Source organism: Triticum aestivum, chromosome 2B (genome assembly GCF_018294505.1).
Source record: "Triticum aestivum cultivar Chinese Spring chromosome 2B, IWGSC CS RefSeq v2.1, whole genome shotgun sequence".
NCBI classification, from domain to species: domain Eukaryota; kingdom Viridiplantae; phylum Streptophyta; class Magnoliopsida; order Poales; family Poaceae; genus Triticum; species Triticum aestivum.
The window spans coordinates 160,546,933-160,561,289 of record NC_057798.1 but is presented as its reverse complement, the minus strand read 5'-3'; positions in this window follow the sequence as shown (position 1 = coordinate 160,561,289).

Below are 14,357 nucleotides of genomic sequence, written 5' to 3'. Positions count from 1 at the left end.
AGCTCATGATTGGGGCATGAATATAGCATGGACTTTAGCCTTCCACAAGATTGGGAGATACTTTCTCCTTCATGAAGCCAAATATTATAAATATAATTCCGATCACGATGAACCAGATGTGTAGGATAAAACTTCTGATGAAATTCCAATTTCAATCGGTTGTAGTTCCAAGTCCCAGTATCATCGCATAGCCTATACCATGTAAATTACTTATCCTTTAAAGATAAAGGGAAGACCTTCTTCTTGACTTCATCCTCGGGCAAACCTGCATGCTTAAATAATCCACAAACTTCATCCACATAGATTAGATGCATATGAGGATGTAATGATCCATCTCCTGCATAAGGATTAGCTAGCAGTTTCTCTATCATACCCGAAGGAATTTTGTAATAAATATTTTCAGTAGGTTCAGTAGGTTGAGGAGCACCCCAAAAAAAACATCAAAGGATTAGTTTCCATAGTGACAAGTGACAGTAAATTTCAGCACGTAATATAAATGTTTCCTTACGAAAATCCACTCACCAAAGGCGCTTCACTCCGCGACAATGGCACTAGAAAAATGTCTTGATGACCCACAAGTATAGGGGATCTATCATAGTACTTTCGATAAGTAAGAATCTCAAACCCAACAAGGAGCAGAAGGAAATGACAAGCGGTTTTCGGCAAGGTATTCTGTGCAAGCACTGAAATTATCGGTAACAGATAGTTTTGTGATAAGATAATCTGTAATGGGTAACAAGTAACAAGTGTAAGTAAAGTGAAGCAAGGTGTCCCAATCCTTTTTATAGCAAAGGACAAGCCTGGATGAACTCTAATATAAAGCAAAGCACTCCCGAGGACACATGGGAATTATTGTCAAGCTAGTTTTCATCATGCTCATATGATCCGCGTTCATTACTTTGATAATTTGATATGTGGGTGGACCGGAGCTTGGGTGTTGTACTTACTTGGACAAGCCTCCCACTTATGACTAACCCCTCTCGCAAGCATCCGCAACTACAAAAGAAGAATTAAGATAAATCTAACCATAGCATGAAACATATGGATCCAACTCAGCCCCTCACGAAGCAACGCATAAACTAGGGTTTAAGCTTCTGTCACTCTAGCAACCCATCATCTTCCTATTAGTTCCCAATTCCTTCCCATAGGCCCAAACAATGGTGAAGTTTCATGTAGACGACGTTCACATAACACCACTAGAGGAAACACAACATACATCTCATCAAAATATCGAACGAATACCAAATTCACATGATTACTTATAACAAGATTTCTCCCATGTCCTCAGGGACAAATGTAACTACTCACGAAGCATATTCATGATCAAAATCAGAGGAGTATTAATTATCATTAAGGATCTGAACATATGATCTTCGACCAAATAAACCAACTAGCATCAACTACAAGGAGTAATCAACACTACTAGCAACCCACACGTACCAGTCTGAGGTTTGGAGACAAAGATCGGATACAAGAGATGAACTAGAGTTTGAGAGGAGATGGTGCTGGTGAACATGTTGATGGAGATTGACCCCCTCTTGATGAGATGATTGTTGGTGATGACGATGGCTTTGATTTCCCCTTCGGGAGGGAAGTTTCCCCGACAGAACAGCTCCGCCGGAGCCCTAGATTGGTTTAGCCCAGGTTCCGCCTTGAGACGGCGGTGCTTCGTCCCGAAAGCGTCCTTATGATTTTTTCCAGGTCAAAAGACATCATATAGCAGAAGTTGGGCACTGGAGGCCTGACAGGTGGTCCACAAGCCAGGGAGGCGCAACCAGGGGGTAGGGCGCGCCCCACCCTTGTGGTCACCTGGTGGGTCCCCTCTCGTATTTTCTTTGCCCGATATTTTTTATATATTCCAAAATAATTCTCCGTAAATTTTCAGGACTTTTGGATTTGTGCAGAACAGGTCTCTCATATTTGCACCCTTTCTGGTCCAGAATCCCAGTTGCCGGCATTCACCCTCTTCATGTAAACCTTGTAAAATAAGAGAGAAAAGGCATAAGTATTTTACCATAACGTGTAATAACAACCCATAATGCAATAAATATCAACATAAAAGCATGATGCTAAACGGACGTATCACTTGCCGGTAACAAGATTGAACTAGGTATGGAGATACCGACGATCGAATCTCGGGCAAGTAACATACCAACGGACAAAGGGAACTACATATGCTGTCATAAAGGTTCGACCGATAAAGATCTTTGTAGAATATGTAGGAACCAATATGGGCATCCAGGTCCCGCTATTGGTTATTGGCCGGAGAAGTGTCTCGATCATGTCTACATCATTCTCGAACACGTAGGGTCTACACGCTTAACGTTTGTTGATGATATAGTATTATATGAGTTATGTATGTTGGTGACCGAATGTTGTTCCAGTCCCGGATGAGATCATGGACATGATGAGGATCTTCGGAATGGTCAAGATAAAGATTGACATATATGATGATAGTATTTGGTCTTCGGAAGGGTTTCGGAATGCACCGGATAATTATCGGATCATCGGAAAGAGTTCCCGGAGGCCACGTGAGCATAGTAGGCCAAACGGGCAACGAGGGAGAGCACACCAGTCCACATGGGGATGGTGCGCCCCCACCTCATCGTAGCCGGCCCTAGGGAAGGAAGGAAGAGGGCCAACCCCCTCTTTCCTTCTCTTCCACATGCTGTGAAAGGAAAGGGGGGCGCCTCCCCTCCTGCCTTTCCCCCATGCGTCAGGAAGGAAAGGGGGGCCAGGCGCGGCTAGGGCAGGTGCCTAGGGCGGCCGCTGGCCCCCTTAGGGCGCGGCCTAAGCAGCCTCCCATCCCCCTCCACCTATATATATGTGAGTAGAGGAGGGGGAAACACACAACACGAATCCCCAAGCCATGTGCGGCACCCCTCTCCCTCTAGTTCCTCCTCCATCTGAATCCGTTGTGCTTAGCAAAGCCCTGCGGAAAAGTTTCACCACCACCATCACCACGCCGTCATACTACCGGAACTCATGTACTACTTCACCCCTCTTGCTGGATCGAGAAGTCGAGGGTGTCATCGAGCTGAACGTGTGATGAATGCGGATGTGTCGTGCGTTCGGTGCTTGATCGGATTGGATCGTGAAGGTGTACAACTACATCAACTGCGTTGATAAACACTTCCTCTTAGCGATCTACAATGGTATGGAAATGCTCTTCCCCTCTCGTAGCTATGCATCTACATGGGTGGTAGATCTTGAGTGTGCATAGAATATTTTTTGTTTTCCATGCAACGTTCCCCAATAGTGGCATCATGAGCCAGGTCTATGCGTAGATGATATGCACGAGTAGAACACAAAGGAGTTGTGGGTGGTGATGTTCATATTGCTTCCCACCAATGTCTTATTTTGATTCGGCGGCATTGTGGGATGAAGCGGCTCGGACCAACCTTACATGTCCACGCACATGAGACCGGTTCCACCGACTGACATGCAACTTGTTTTGCATAAAGGTGGATGGCAGGTATCTGTTTGTCCTACTTTAGTTGAATCGGATTTGACTACGGCGGTCCTAGCAGAAGGCTAAATGGCAACTTGATAATCACCATTGTGGTTATGTGTAGGTAAGAACGGTTCTTGCTAGTTGCCCGTAGCAGCCACATAAAACTTGCAACAACAAAGTAGAGGAAGTCTAACTTGTTTTTGCAGGGCATGTTGTGATCTGATATGGTCAAGATGTGATGTGATATATGTTGATGTATGAGATGATCATGTTTTGTAATAAATTCATGACTTGCATGTCGATGAGTACGCCAACCGGCAAGAGCCTTAGGGTTGTCTTTAATTATTGTATGACATGCATGTTAATCACTTAAGCACCATGTAATTGCTTTACTTTATCGCTATGCGTTAGCAATAGTTGTAGAAGCAGTAGTTGGCGAGACGACCCCAACACAACAATGGAGATCAAGTTGTCGTGCCAGTGATGATGGAGATCATGCCAATGCTTTGGAGATGGAGATCAAAAGCACAAGATCATGATGGCCATATCATGTCACATATTTTGATTGCATGTGATGTTTGTCCTTTATGCATCTTATTTTTCTTAGAACAACGGTAGCATTATATAAGATGATCCCTTCACTTAATTTCAAGATAAAAATGTTCTTTCGGGTACGCACCGTTGCTAAAGTTCATCGTTTCGAAGCACCTCGTGATGATCAGGTGTGATAGACTCTACATTCGCATGCAACGAGTGTAAGCCAGTTTTGCACATGCAGAATACTTGGGTTAAACTTGATGAGCCTAGCATGTACAGACATGCTTGGTCATGGAACAGTGGAGACCAAAAGATCAAACGTGAGTCATATAGTAGATATGATCAACATAGAGATGTTCACCACTGAAGACTATCCCATCTCACGTGATGATCGGACATGTGTTAGTTGATTTGGATCATGTATCACTTAGACAACTTGAGGGATGTTTATTTAAGTGTGAGTTCATTAGTAATTTGATTATTTGAACTAAAATGTATCATGAAATTATTCTTAATAGTTTTTGCATATCTATGTTGTAGGTCAATGGCTCGTGCTACCGTTCCCTTGAATTTTAATGCATTCCTAGATAAAGCTAAGTTGAAAGATGATGGTAGCAACTACACACACTGAGTCCGTAACTTGAGGATTATCCTCATTGCTGCACAGAAAAATTATGTCCTTGATGCACCACTAGGTGATAGACCTGCCGCAGAAGCTGATGCAGACGCTATGAATGTCTGGTAGGCTCGATCTGATGACTACTCGATAGTTCAGTGTGCCATGCTTTACGCTTGGAACCGGGACTTCAAAAATGTTTTGAACGCCACTGAGCATATGTGATGTTCCAAGAGCTGAAGTTGATATTTCAAGCTAATGCCTGGATTGAGATATATGAAGTCTTCAACAAGTTCTTTAGCTGTAAGATGGATGAGAATAGTTCTATCAGTGAACACATACTAAAAATGTTTGGGTACCACAACCACTTGACTCGGCTAGGAATTGATCTTCCAGCTGAGAGTATTATTGACAGAGTTCTTCAGTCACTGCCACCAAGCTACAAAGGCTTTGTGATGAACTTTAATATGCAAGGGATGAAGAAAATGATTCCTGAGCTCTTCGTGATGCTGAAATCGGCGGAGGTAGAAATCAAGAAAGAGCATCAAGTGTTGATGGTTCACAAGACCACGAGTTTTAAAGAAAAAGGGCAAGGGAAAGAAAGAGAACTTCAAGAAGAATGGCAAGCAAGTTCCCTCTCCCATGAATAAGCCCAAAGCTAGACCCAAGCCTAAAACTGAGTGCTTCTACTGCAAAGGAAATGGTCACTAGAAGCGGAACTGCCCCAAATACTTGGCAGATAAGAAGGATGACAAAGTGAACAAAGGTATATTTGATATACATGTTATAGATGTGTTCCTTACTAATGCTCGTAGTAGCACCTGTGTATTTGATACTGGTTCTGTTTCTCGTATTTGTAACCCAAAACAGGAGTTGCAAAATAAACAAAGATTGGCTAAGGATGAGGTGACGATGTGCGTCAAGAATGGTTCCAAGGTTTATGTGATCGCCATCAGCATGCTACCTCTGCATCAACCTTCGGGATTAGTTTTAGACCTCAATAATTGTTCTTTGGTGCCAGCGTTGAGCATGAACATTGTATCTGGATCTTGTTTATTGTGAGACAGTTATTCATTTAAGTCAGATAATAATGGTTGCTCTATTTATATGAGTAATATCTTTTATGGTTGCTACTTCTTGAGATTGCATTGGTTTTTCTCTTGAAGAGGAAAGGGTGATGCAGCAAAGTAGAGATAAGTATTTCCCTTAGTTAGCGAACCAAGGTATCAATCCAGTAGGAGGCACAAGCTAGACTCCAATCTATGTACCTACACAAACAATCAAACACTTGCACCCAACGTGATAAAGGGGTTGTCAATCCCTTCACAGTCAATTGCAATGGTGAGATCTGATAGAGATAGATATAAAAGATTACTGAAACATAAAACAAAATAAAAGTAAATAAATTGCAGAAAGATATTTTTGAGTTTTTTGGTTTATAGATCTGAAAATATATGAAGGAAAATAGACCCGGGGCCATAGGTTTCACAAGAGGCTTCTCTCTTGAAGGCAAATAATATGGTGGGTGAACAAATTACTGTCAAGCAATTGATAGAAAAGCGCAAAGCTATGACGATATCCAAGGCAATGCTTATGCATATAGGCATCACGTCTGTGTCAAGTAGATCGAAATGATTCACATCTACTACTATTACTCCACACATCAATCAACTCCTGCCTGCATCTAGAGTATTAAGTTCAAGAGAACAGAGTAACACATTAAGTAAGATGACATGATGTAGAGGGATAAACTCAAGCAATATGATGAAAACCCCATCTGTTTATCCTTGATGGCAACAATACAAATACGTGCCTCGCTGCCCCTACTTTGTCACTGGGTGAGGACATTGCAAGATTGATCCCAAAACTAAGCACCTCTCCCATTGCAAGAAATACCAATCTCGTTGGCCAAACCAAACCGATAATTCGAAGAGAAATACAAAGGTATCAAATCATGCATATAAGAATTCAGAGAAGATTCAAATAATATTCATAGATAATCTGATCATAAATCCACAATTCATCGGATCTCGACAAACACACCGCAAAAGAATATTACATCAAATAGAACTCCAAGAACATCAAGGAGAACATGGTATTGAAGATCATAGAGAGAGAGGAAGCTATCTAGCTACTAGCTATGGACCCGTAGGTTTGAGGTAAACTGCTCACGCTTCATCGGAAAGGTAATAGGGTTGATGTAGATGCCCTCCATGATCGAATCCCCCTCCGGCAGATCACCGGAAAAGGCCCCAAGATGGGATCTCATGGGAACAGAGGCTTGCGGCGGCAGAAAAGTATTTTTGTGGACGCTTCTGGTGGTTTGAGAATATTTGAGAATTTATAGGCTGAAGAATAGGGTTAGAGGAGCTCCAAGGACCCACAAGGCAGGGGGGTGCGCCCTGCAACCTTGTCATCACTTCAAGACTGTTTTTCCTTGGTGTCCAAGTCCTACATGTGTCTTCTGGTCCAAGAAAAATCATCCTGAAGTTTTATTCCGTTTGGAGTCCATTTGATATTCCATTTCTGTGAAACTCAAAAACAAGGAAAACAGAAACTGGCACTGGGCTCTGTGTTAATAGGTTAGTCCCAAAAATAATGTAAAATAGCATATTAAAGCATATAAAACATCCAAAACAAATAATATAATAGCATGGAACAATAAAAAAATATAGATACGTTGGAGACGTATCAATGGTCATGCACCTTTAGTGAATGGTCTATTCTTGTTGAATGTCAATCGTAGTGAAACACATATTCATAATATTAATGCCAAAAGATGCGAAGTTGATAGTAATAGTGTGACATACTTGTCGCACTGCTGTTTAGGTCATATTGGTGTAAAACTCATGCAGAAACTCCATGTCGATGGACTTTTGGAATCACTTGATTATGGATCGTTTGATAATTGCGCACCATGCCTCATTGGTAAGATGAATAAAACTCCATTCTCCGGAACAAAAGGAGTGAGCTAATGACTTATTGGAAATAATACATACCGATGTATGCAGTCCGATGAGTGTTGAAGCATGATATGTCTCCAACATATCTATAATTTTTTATTGTTCCATGCTATTATATTACCCCTTTTGGATGTTTATGGGCTTTATTTTACACATTTATATCATTTTTGGGACTAACCTACTAACCGGAGGCCCAGCCCGTGTTGCTGTTTTTTTGACTATTTCAGTATTTCGAAGAAAAGGAATATCAAACGGAGTCCAAACGGAATGAAACCTTCGGGAGCGTGATTTTTGGAACGAACGTCATCCAGAGGACTTGGAGTGCAAGTCAAGAAGCAGCCGAGGCCTCCACGAGATAGGAGGGTGCCCCCCTATAGGGCGCGCCCCCCTATCTCGTGGGCCCCTCGGGTGTCCACCGACGTACTTCTTCCTCCTATATAAGCCTACGTACCCCGAAAACATCCAGGGAGCACCCGAAACACAATTTCCACCGCTGTAACCATCTGTATCTGCGAGATCTCATCTTGGAGCCTTCGTCGGCGCTCTGCCGGAGGGGGAATCGACCACGGAGGGCTTCTACATCAACACCATAGCCCTTCTGATAAGTTGTGAGTAGTTTACCACAGACCTTCGGGTCCATAGTTATTAGCTAGATGGCTTCTTCTCTCTTTTTGGATCTCAATACAATGTTCTCCCCCTCTCTTGTGGAGATCTATTCGATGTAAACTCTTTTTGCAGTGTGTTTGTCGAGATCCGATGAATTGTGGGTTTATGATCAAGTTTATCTATGAATAATATTTGAATCTTCTCTGAATTCTTTTATGTATGATTGAGTTATCTTTGCAAGTCTCTTCGAACTATCAGTTTGGTTTGGCCTACTAGATTGATCTTTCTTGCCATGGGAGAAGTGCTTAGCTTTGGGTTCAATCTTGTGGTGTCCTTTCCCAGTGACAGCAGGGGCAGCAAAGGCACGTATTGTATTGTTGCCATCGAGGATAAAAAGATGGGGTTTATATCATATTGCTTGAGTTTATCCCTCTACATCATGTCATCTTGCTTAATGTTACTCTGTTCTTTATGAACTTAATACTCTAGATGCAGGCAGGAGTCGGTCGATGTGTGGAGTAATAGTAGTAGATGCAGGCAGGAGTCGGTCTACTTGTTGCGGACGTGATGCCTATATACATGATCATGCCTAGATAATCTCATAATTATTCGCTTTTCTATCAATTGCTTGATAGTAATTTGTTCACCCACCGTAATACTTATGCTATCTTGAGAGAAGCCTCTAGTGAAATCTATGGCCCCCAGGTCTATCTCTTATCATATTTGCTCCCAATCTACTTTTATTTTCATATTTAATTTTTGCATCTATATTATAAAATACCAAAAATATATTTATCTTCTCATACTATCTCTATTAGATCTCACTTTTGCAAGTGGCCGTGAAGGGATTGTCAACCCCTTTATTGTGTTGGTTGCGAGTTCTTGGTTTGTTTGTGTAGGTGCGTGGGACTTTTGAGGAGCCTCCTACTAGATTGATACCTTGGTTCTCAAAAACTGAGGGAAATACTTACGCTGCTATTGCTGCATCACCCTTTCCTCTTCAAGGAAAACCAACGCAAGCTCAAGACGTAGCAAGAAGGATTTCTGGCGCCGTTGCCGGGGAGGTCTTCGCTCAAGTCAAGACATACCAAATACCCATCACAAACCTATCTCACTCGCATTTACATTATTTTCCATTTGCCTCTCGTTTTCCTCTCCCCCACTTCACCCTTGATGTTTTATTTGCCCTCTCTTTCCCAATCTCCTCCTCTATTTTCGCTTGCTTTTTTTTCTGTTTGCTTGTGTGTTGGATTACTTGTTACCATGGCGCAAGATAATACCAAATTGTGTGATTTCTTGAATACCAATAATAATGATTTCCTTAGTACTCCGATTGCTCCTCTTAATGATGTTGAGTCTTGTGAAATCAATACTGCTTTGCTGAATCTTGTTATGAAAGATCAATTCGCCGGCCTTCCTAGTGAAGATGCCGCTACTCATCTAAACAAATTTGTTGATTTGTGTGATATGCAAAAGAAGAAAGATACAGATAACAATATTGTCAAATTAAAGTTATTTCCGTTTTCACTTAGAGATCGTGCTAAAGTTTGGTTTTCGTCTTTGCCTAAAAATAGTATTGATTCTTGGAACAAGTGCAAAGATGCTTTTATCTCTAAGTATTTTCATCCCGCTAAGATTATTACTCTTAGGAACGATATTATGAATTTTAAACAAATTGATCATGAGCATGTTGCCCAATCTTGGGAAAGAATGAAATTGATGATTCGCAATTGCCCTACTCATGGTTTGAATTTATGGATGATCATACAAACTTTTTATGCTGATTTGAACTTTGCTTCTAGAAATCTCTTAGATTCGGCCGCGAGAGGCACATTTATGGAAATCACGTAGGAGATGCTACAAAACTTCTTGATAATATTATGGCTAATTATTCTCTATGGCACACCGAAAGATCTTCTAGTAAAAAAGTGCATGCTATAGAAGAAATCAATGTTTTGAGTGGAAAGATGGATGAACTTATGAAGTTGTTTGCTACTAAAAATACTCCTCTTGATCCCAATGATATGCCTTTGTCTAATTTGATTGAGAATAATAATGAATCTATGGATGTGAATTTTGTTGGTAGGAATAGTTTTGGAAGCAATGTTTATAGAGGAAACTTTAATGCTAGACCGTTCCCTAGTAATTCCTCTAATAATTATGGAAATTCCTACAATAATTATTATGGTAATTTCAATAAGATGCCCTCTGATTTTGAGAATAGTGTGAAAGAATTTATGATTTCTCAAAAGAATTTTAATGCTTTGCTTGAAGAAAAATTGCTCAAAGTTGGTGATTTGGCTAGGAACGTTGATAGACTTTCGCTTGATGTTGATTCTCTTAAACTTAGATATTCTCCTCCTAAGCATGATATCAATGAGTCTCTCAAAGCCATGAGAATTTCCATTGATGAGTGCAAGGAAAGAACCGCTAGATTGCATGCTAAGAAAGATTGCTTTGTAAAGGCGTGTTCTTCTAGTTTCCATGAAAATAATGATGAAGATCTTAAAGTTATTGATGTGTCTCCTATTAGATCTTTGTTTTGCAATATGAATCTTGATAATAATGGGACTGAATATTAGTCAACTTTACCTAGAAGGCGTCCCAAAAATTCAGAGTTTTTAGATCTTGATGCTAAATTTGGTAAAAGTGGGATTGGAGAGGTCATGACTTTAAATAGTATTGAACCCACTATCTCAGATTTCAAGGAATTTGATTGTGATAATTTTTCTTTAGAAGGTTGTATCTCCTTGTTGCAATCCGTTGTTAATTCTCCACATGCTTATAGTCAAAATAAAGCTTTTACCAAACATATTGTTGATGCCTTATTGCAATCTTATGATGAAAAACTTAATTTGGAAGTTTCTATACCTAGAAAACTTAATGATGAGTGGGAACCTACTATAAAGATTAGAATTAAAGATCATGAGTGTTTTGCTTTGTGTGATTTGGGTGCTAGTGTTTCCATGATTCCGAAAACTTTATGTGATATTCTAGGTTTCCATGATCTTGATGATTGCTCTTTAAATTTTCACCTTGCGGATTCCACCATTAAAAAGCCAATGGGAAGGATCAATGATGTTCTCATTGTTGCAAATAGAAACTTGGTGCCCGTAGATTTTATCGTTCTTGATATAGATTGCAACCTTTCTTGCCCTATTATTCTTGGTAGACCTTTCCTTAGAACGATTGGTGCGATTATTGATATGAAGGAAGGGAATATTAGATTCCAATTTCCATTAAAGAAAGGCATGGAGCACTTTTCAAGAAAGAAAGTAAAATTACCTTATGAATCTATCATGAGAGCTACGTATGAATCAAGTGCCAAAGATGGTACTACTTAGATCTATCTTCGCTTTTATGACTAGCTAGGGGCGTTAAACGATAGCGCTAGTTGGGAGGCAACACAATTTTCTTTGTGTTCTTTGTTTTTGTTCCTGTTTAGTAATAAATTTTTCATCTACTTTCTGTTTAGATGTGTTTTTATCTTTTAATTAGTGTTTGTGCCAAGTAGAACCTATAGGATAAACTATGATGATAGTTGATTTGATTCTGCTGAAAAACAGAAACTTTGCGCTCACGATAAAACATTCAATAAATCACAGACACGTGCTTTTGCATTGATTCTTTTTGCTGCTGATCAATAAATAAATTATCCAGTACGTCCTATTTTGGTAGGATTTTTAGAGTTCCAGAAGTTTGCGTTAGTTAAAGATTTCTACAGACTGATTTGTTTTTGACAGATTCTGTTTTGTGTGTGTTGTTTGCTTATTTTGATGCATCTATGGCTAGTAAAATAATTTATAAACCATAGAGGAGTTGGAATACAGTAGGTTTATCAATATGAACTTTTATTTTGAGTCATTTGGATCTGAACATTCATGCCACAATAAATAAAATTACATTGAGAATTATGCTAGGTAGCATTCCACATCAAAAATTCTCTTTTTTATCATTTACCTACTCGAGGACGAGCAATAATTAAGCTTGGGGATGCTTGATACATCTCCAACGTATCTATAATTTTTGATTGTTCCATGCTATTATATTACCCCTTTTGGATGTTTATGGGCTTTATTTTACACATTTATATCATTTTTGGGACTAACCTACTAACCGGAGGCCCAGCCCGTATTGCAGTTTTTTTGCCTATTTCAGTATTTCGAAGAAAAGGAATATCAAACGGAGTCCAAATGGAATGAAACCTTCGGTAGCGTGATTTTTGGAACGAACGTGATCTAGAGGACTTGGAGTGCAAGTCAAGAAGTAGCCGAGGCCTCCACGAGATAGGAGGGAGCGCGCCCCCCTATAGGGCGCGCCCCCTGTCTCGTGGGCCCCTCGGGCGTCCACCGACGTACTTCTTCCTCCTATATAAGCCTATGTACCCCAAAAACATCCAGGGAGCACCCGAAACACAATTTCCACCGCCGTAACCTTCTGTATCCGCGACATCTCATCTTGGAGCCTTCGCCGGTGCTCTGCCGGAGGGGGAATCGATCACGGAGAGCTTCTACATCAACTCCATAGCCCTTCCGATGAGTTGTGAGTAGTTTACCACAGACCTTCGGGTCCATAGTTATTAGCTAGATGGATTCTTCTCTCTTTTTGGATCTCAATACAATGTTCTCCCCCTCTCTTGTGGAGATCTATTCGATGTAAACTCTCTTTGCGGTGTGTTTGTCGAGATCCGATGAATTGTGGGTTTATGATCAAGTTTATCTATGAATAATATTTGAATCTTCTCTAAATTCTTTTATGTATGATTGAGTTATCTTTGCAAGTCTCTTCGAATTATCAGTTTGGTTTGGCCTACTAGATTGATCTTTCTTGCCATGGGAAAAGTGCTTAGCTTTGGGTTCAATCTTGTGGTGTCCTTTCCCTGTGACAGCAGGGGCAGCAAGGCACATATTGTATTGTTGCCATCAAATATAAAAATATGGGGCTTATATCATATTTCTTGAGTTTATCCCTCTACATCATGTCATCTTGCTTAATGTGTTACTCTGTTCTTTATGAACTTAATACTATAGATGCAGGCAGGAGTCAGTCGATGTGTGGAGTAATAGTAGTAGATGCAGGCAGGAGTTGGTCTACTTGTTGCGGACGTGATGCCTATATACATGATCATGCCTAGATAATCTCATAATTATTCGCTTTTCTATCAATTGCTCGACAGTAATTTGTTCACCCACCGTAATACTTATGCTATCTTGAGAGAAGCCTCTAGTGAAACCTATGGCCCCCGGGTCTATCTCTTATCATATTTGCTCCCAATCTACTTTTATTTGCATCTTTACTTTTTGCATCTATATTATAAAATACCAAAAATATATTTATCTTCTCATACTATCTCTATTATATCTCACTTTCACAAGTGGCCGTGAAGGGATTGTCAACCCCTTTATTGCGTTGGTTGCGAGTTCTGGTTTGTTTGTGTAGGTGCGTGGGACTTTTGAGGATCCTCCTACTGGATTGATACCTTGGTTCTCAAAAACTGAGGGAAATACTTACGCTACTATTGCTGCATCACCCTTTCCTCTTCAAGGAAAACCAACGCAAGCTCAAGATGTAGCAAAGCACGCGGCGGGTGTCGTTATTTTCTGACCTTCACAGATGATTTGAGTAGGTATGGATATATCTACTTGACGAAACAAAAGCCTGAAACATTTGAAAAGTTTAAAGAATTTTAGAGTGAAGTGGACAATCATCGTAACAAGAAAATAAAGTTTCTACGATCTGATCGCAGAGGTGAATACTTGAGTTACGAGTTTGGCCTCCATTTAAGATAATGTGGAATTGTTTCACAACTCAGGCCACCTGGAACATCACAACGTAATGGTGTGTCTGAATGTCATAATCATACTTTATTACATATGGTGCATTCTATGATGTCTCCTACCAATTTGCCACTATCATTTTGCGATTATGCATTAGACACAGCCGCATTCATGTTAAATAGGGCACCATCTAAATCCGTTGAGACGACACCATATGAACTATGGTTTGGCAAGAAATCTAAGCTATCGTTTCTTAAAGTTTGGGGATGCGATGCTTATGTCAAAAGGCTTTAGCCTGGTAAGATTGAACCCAAAGTGGAGAAGTGCGTCTTCATAGGATACCCAACAAACTATTGGGTATACCTTCTACCACAGATCCGAAGACAAGATCTTTGTTGGTAAGA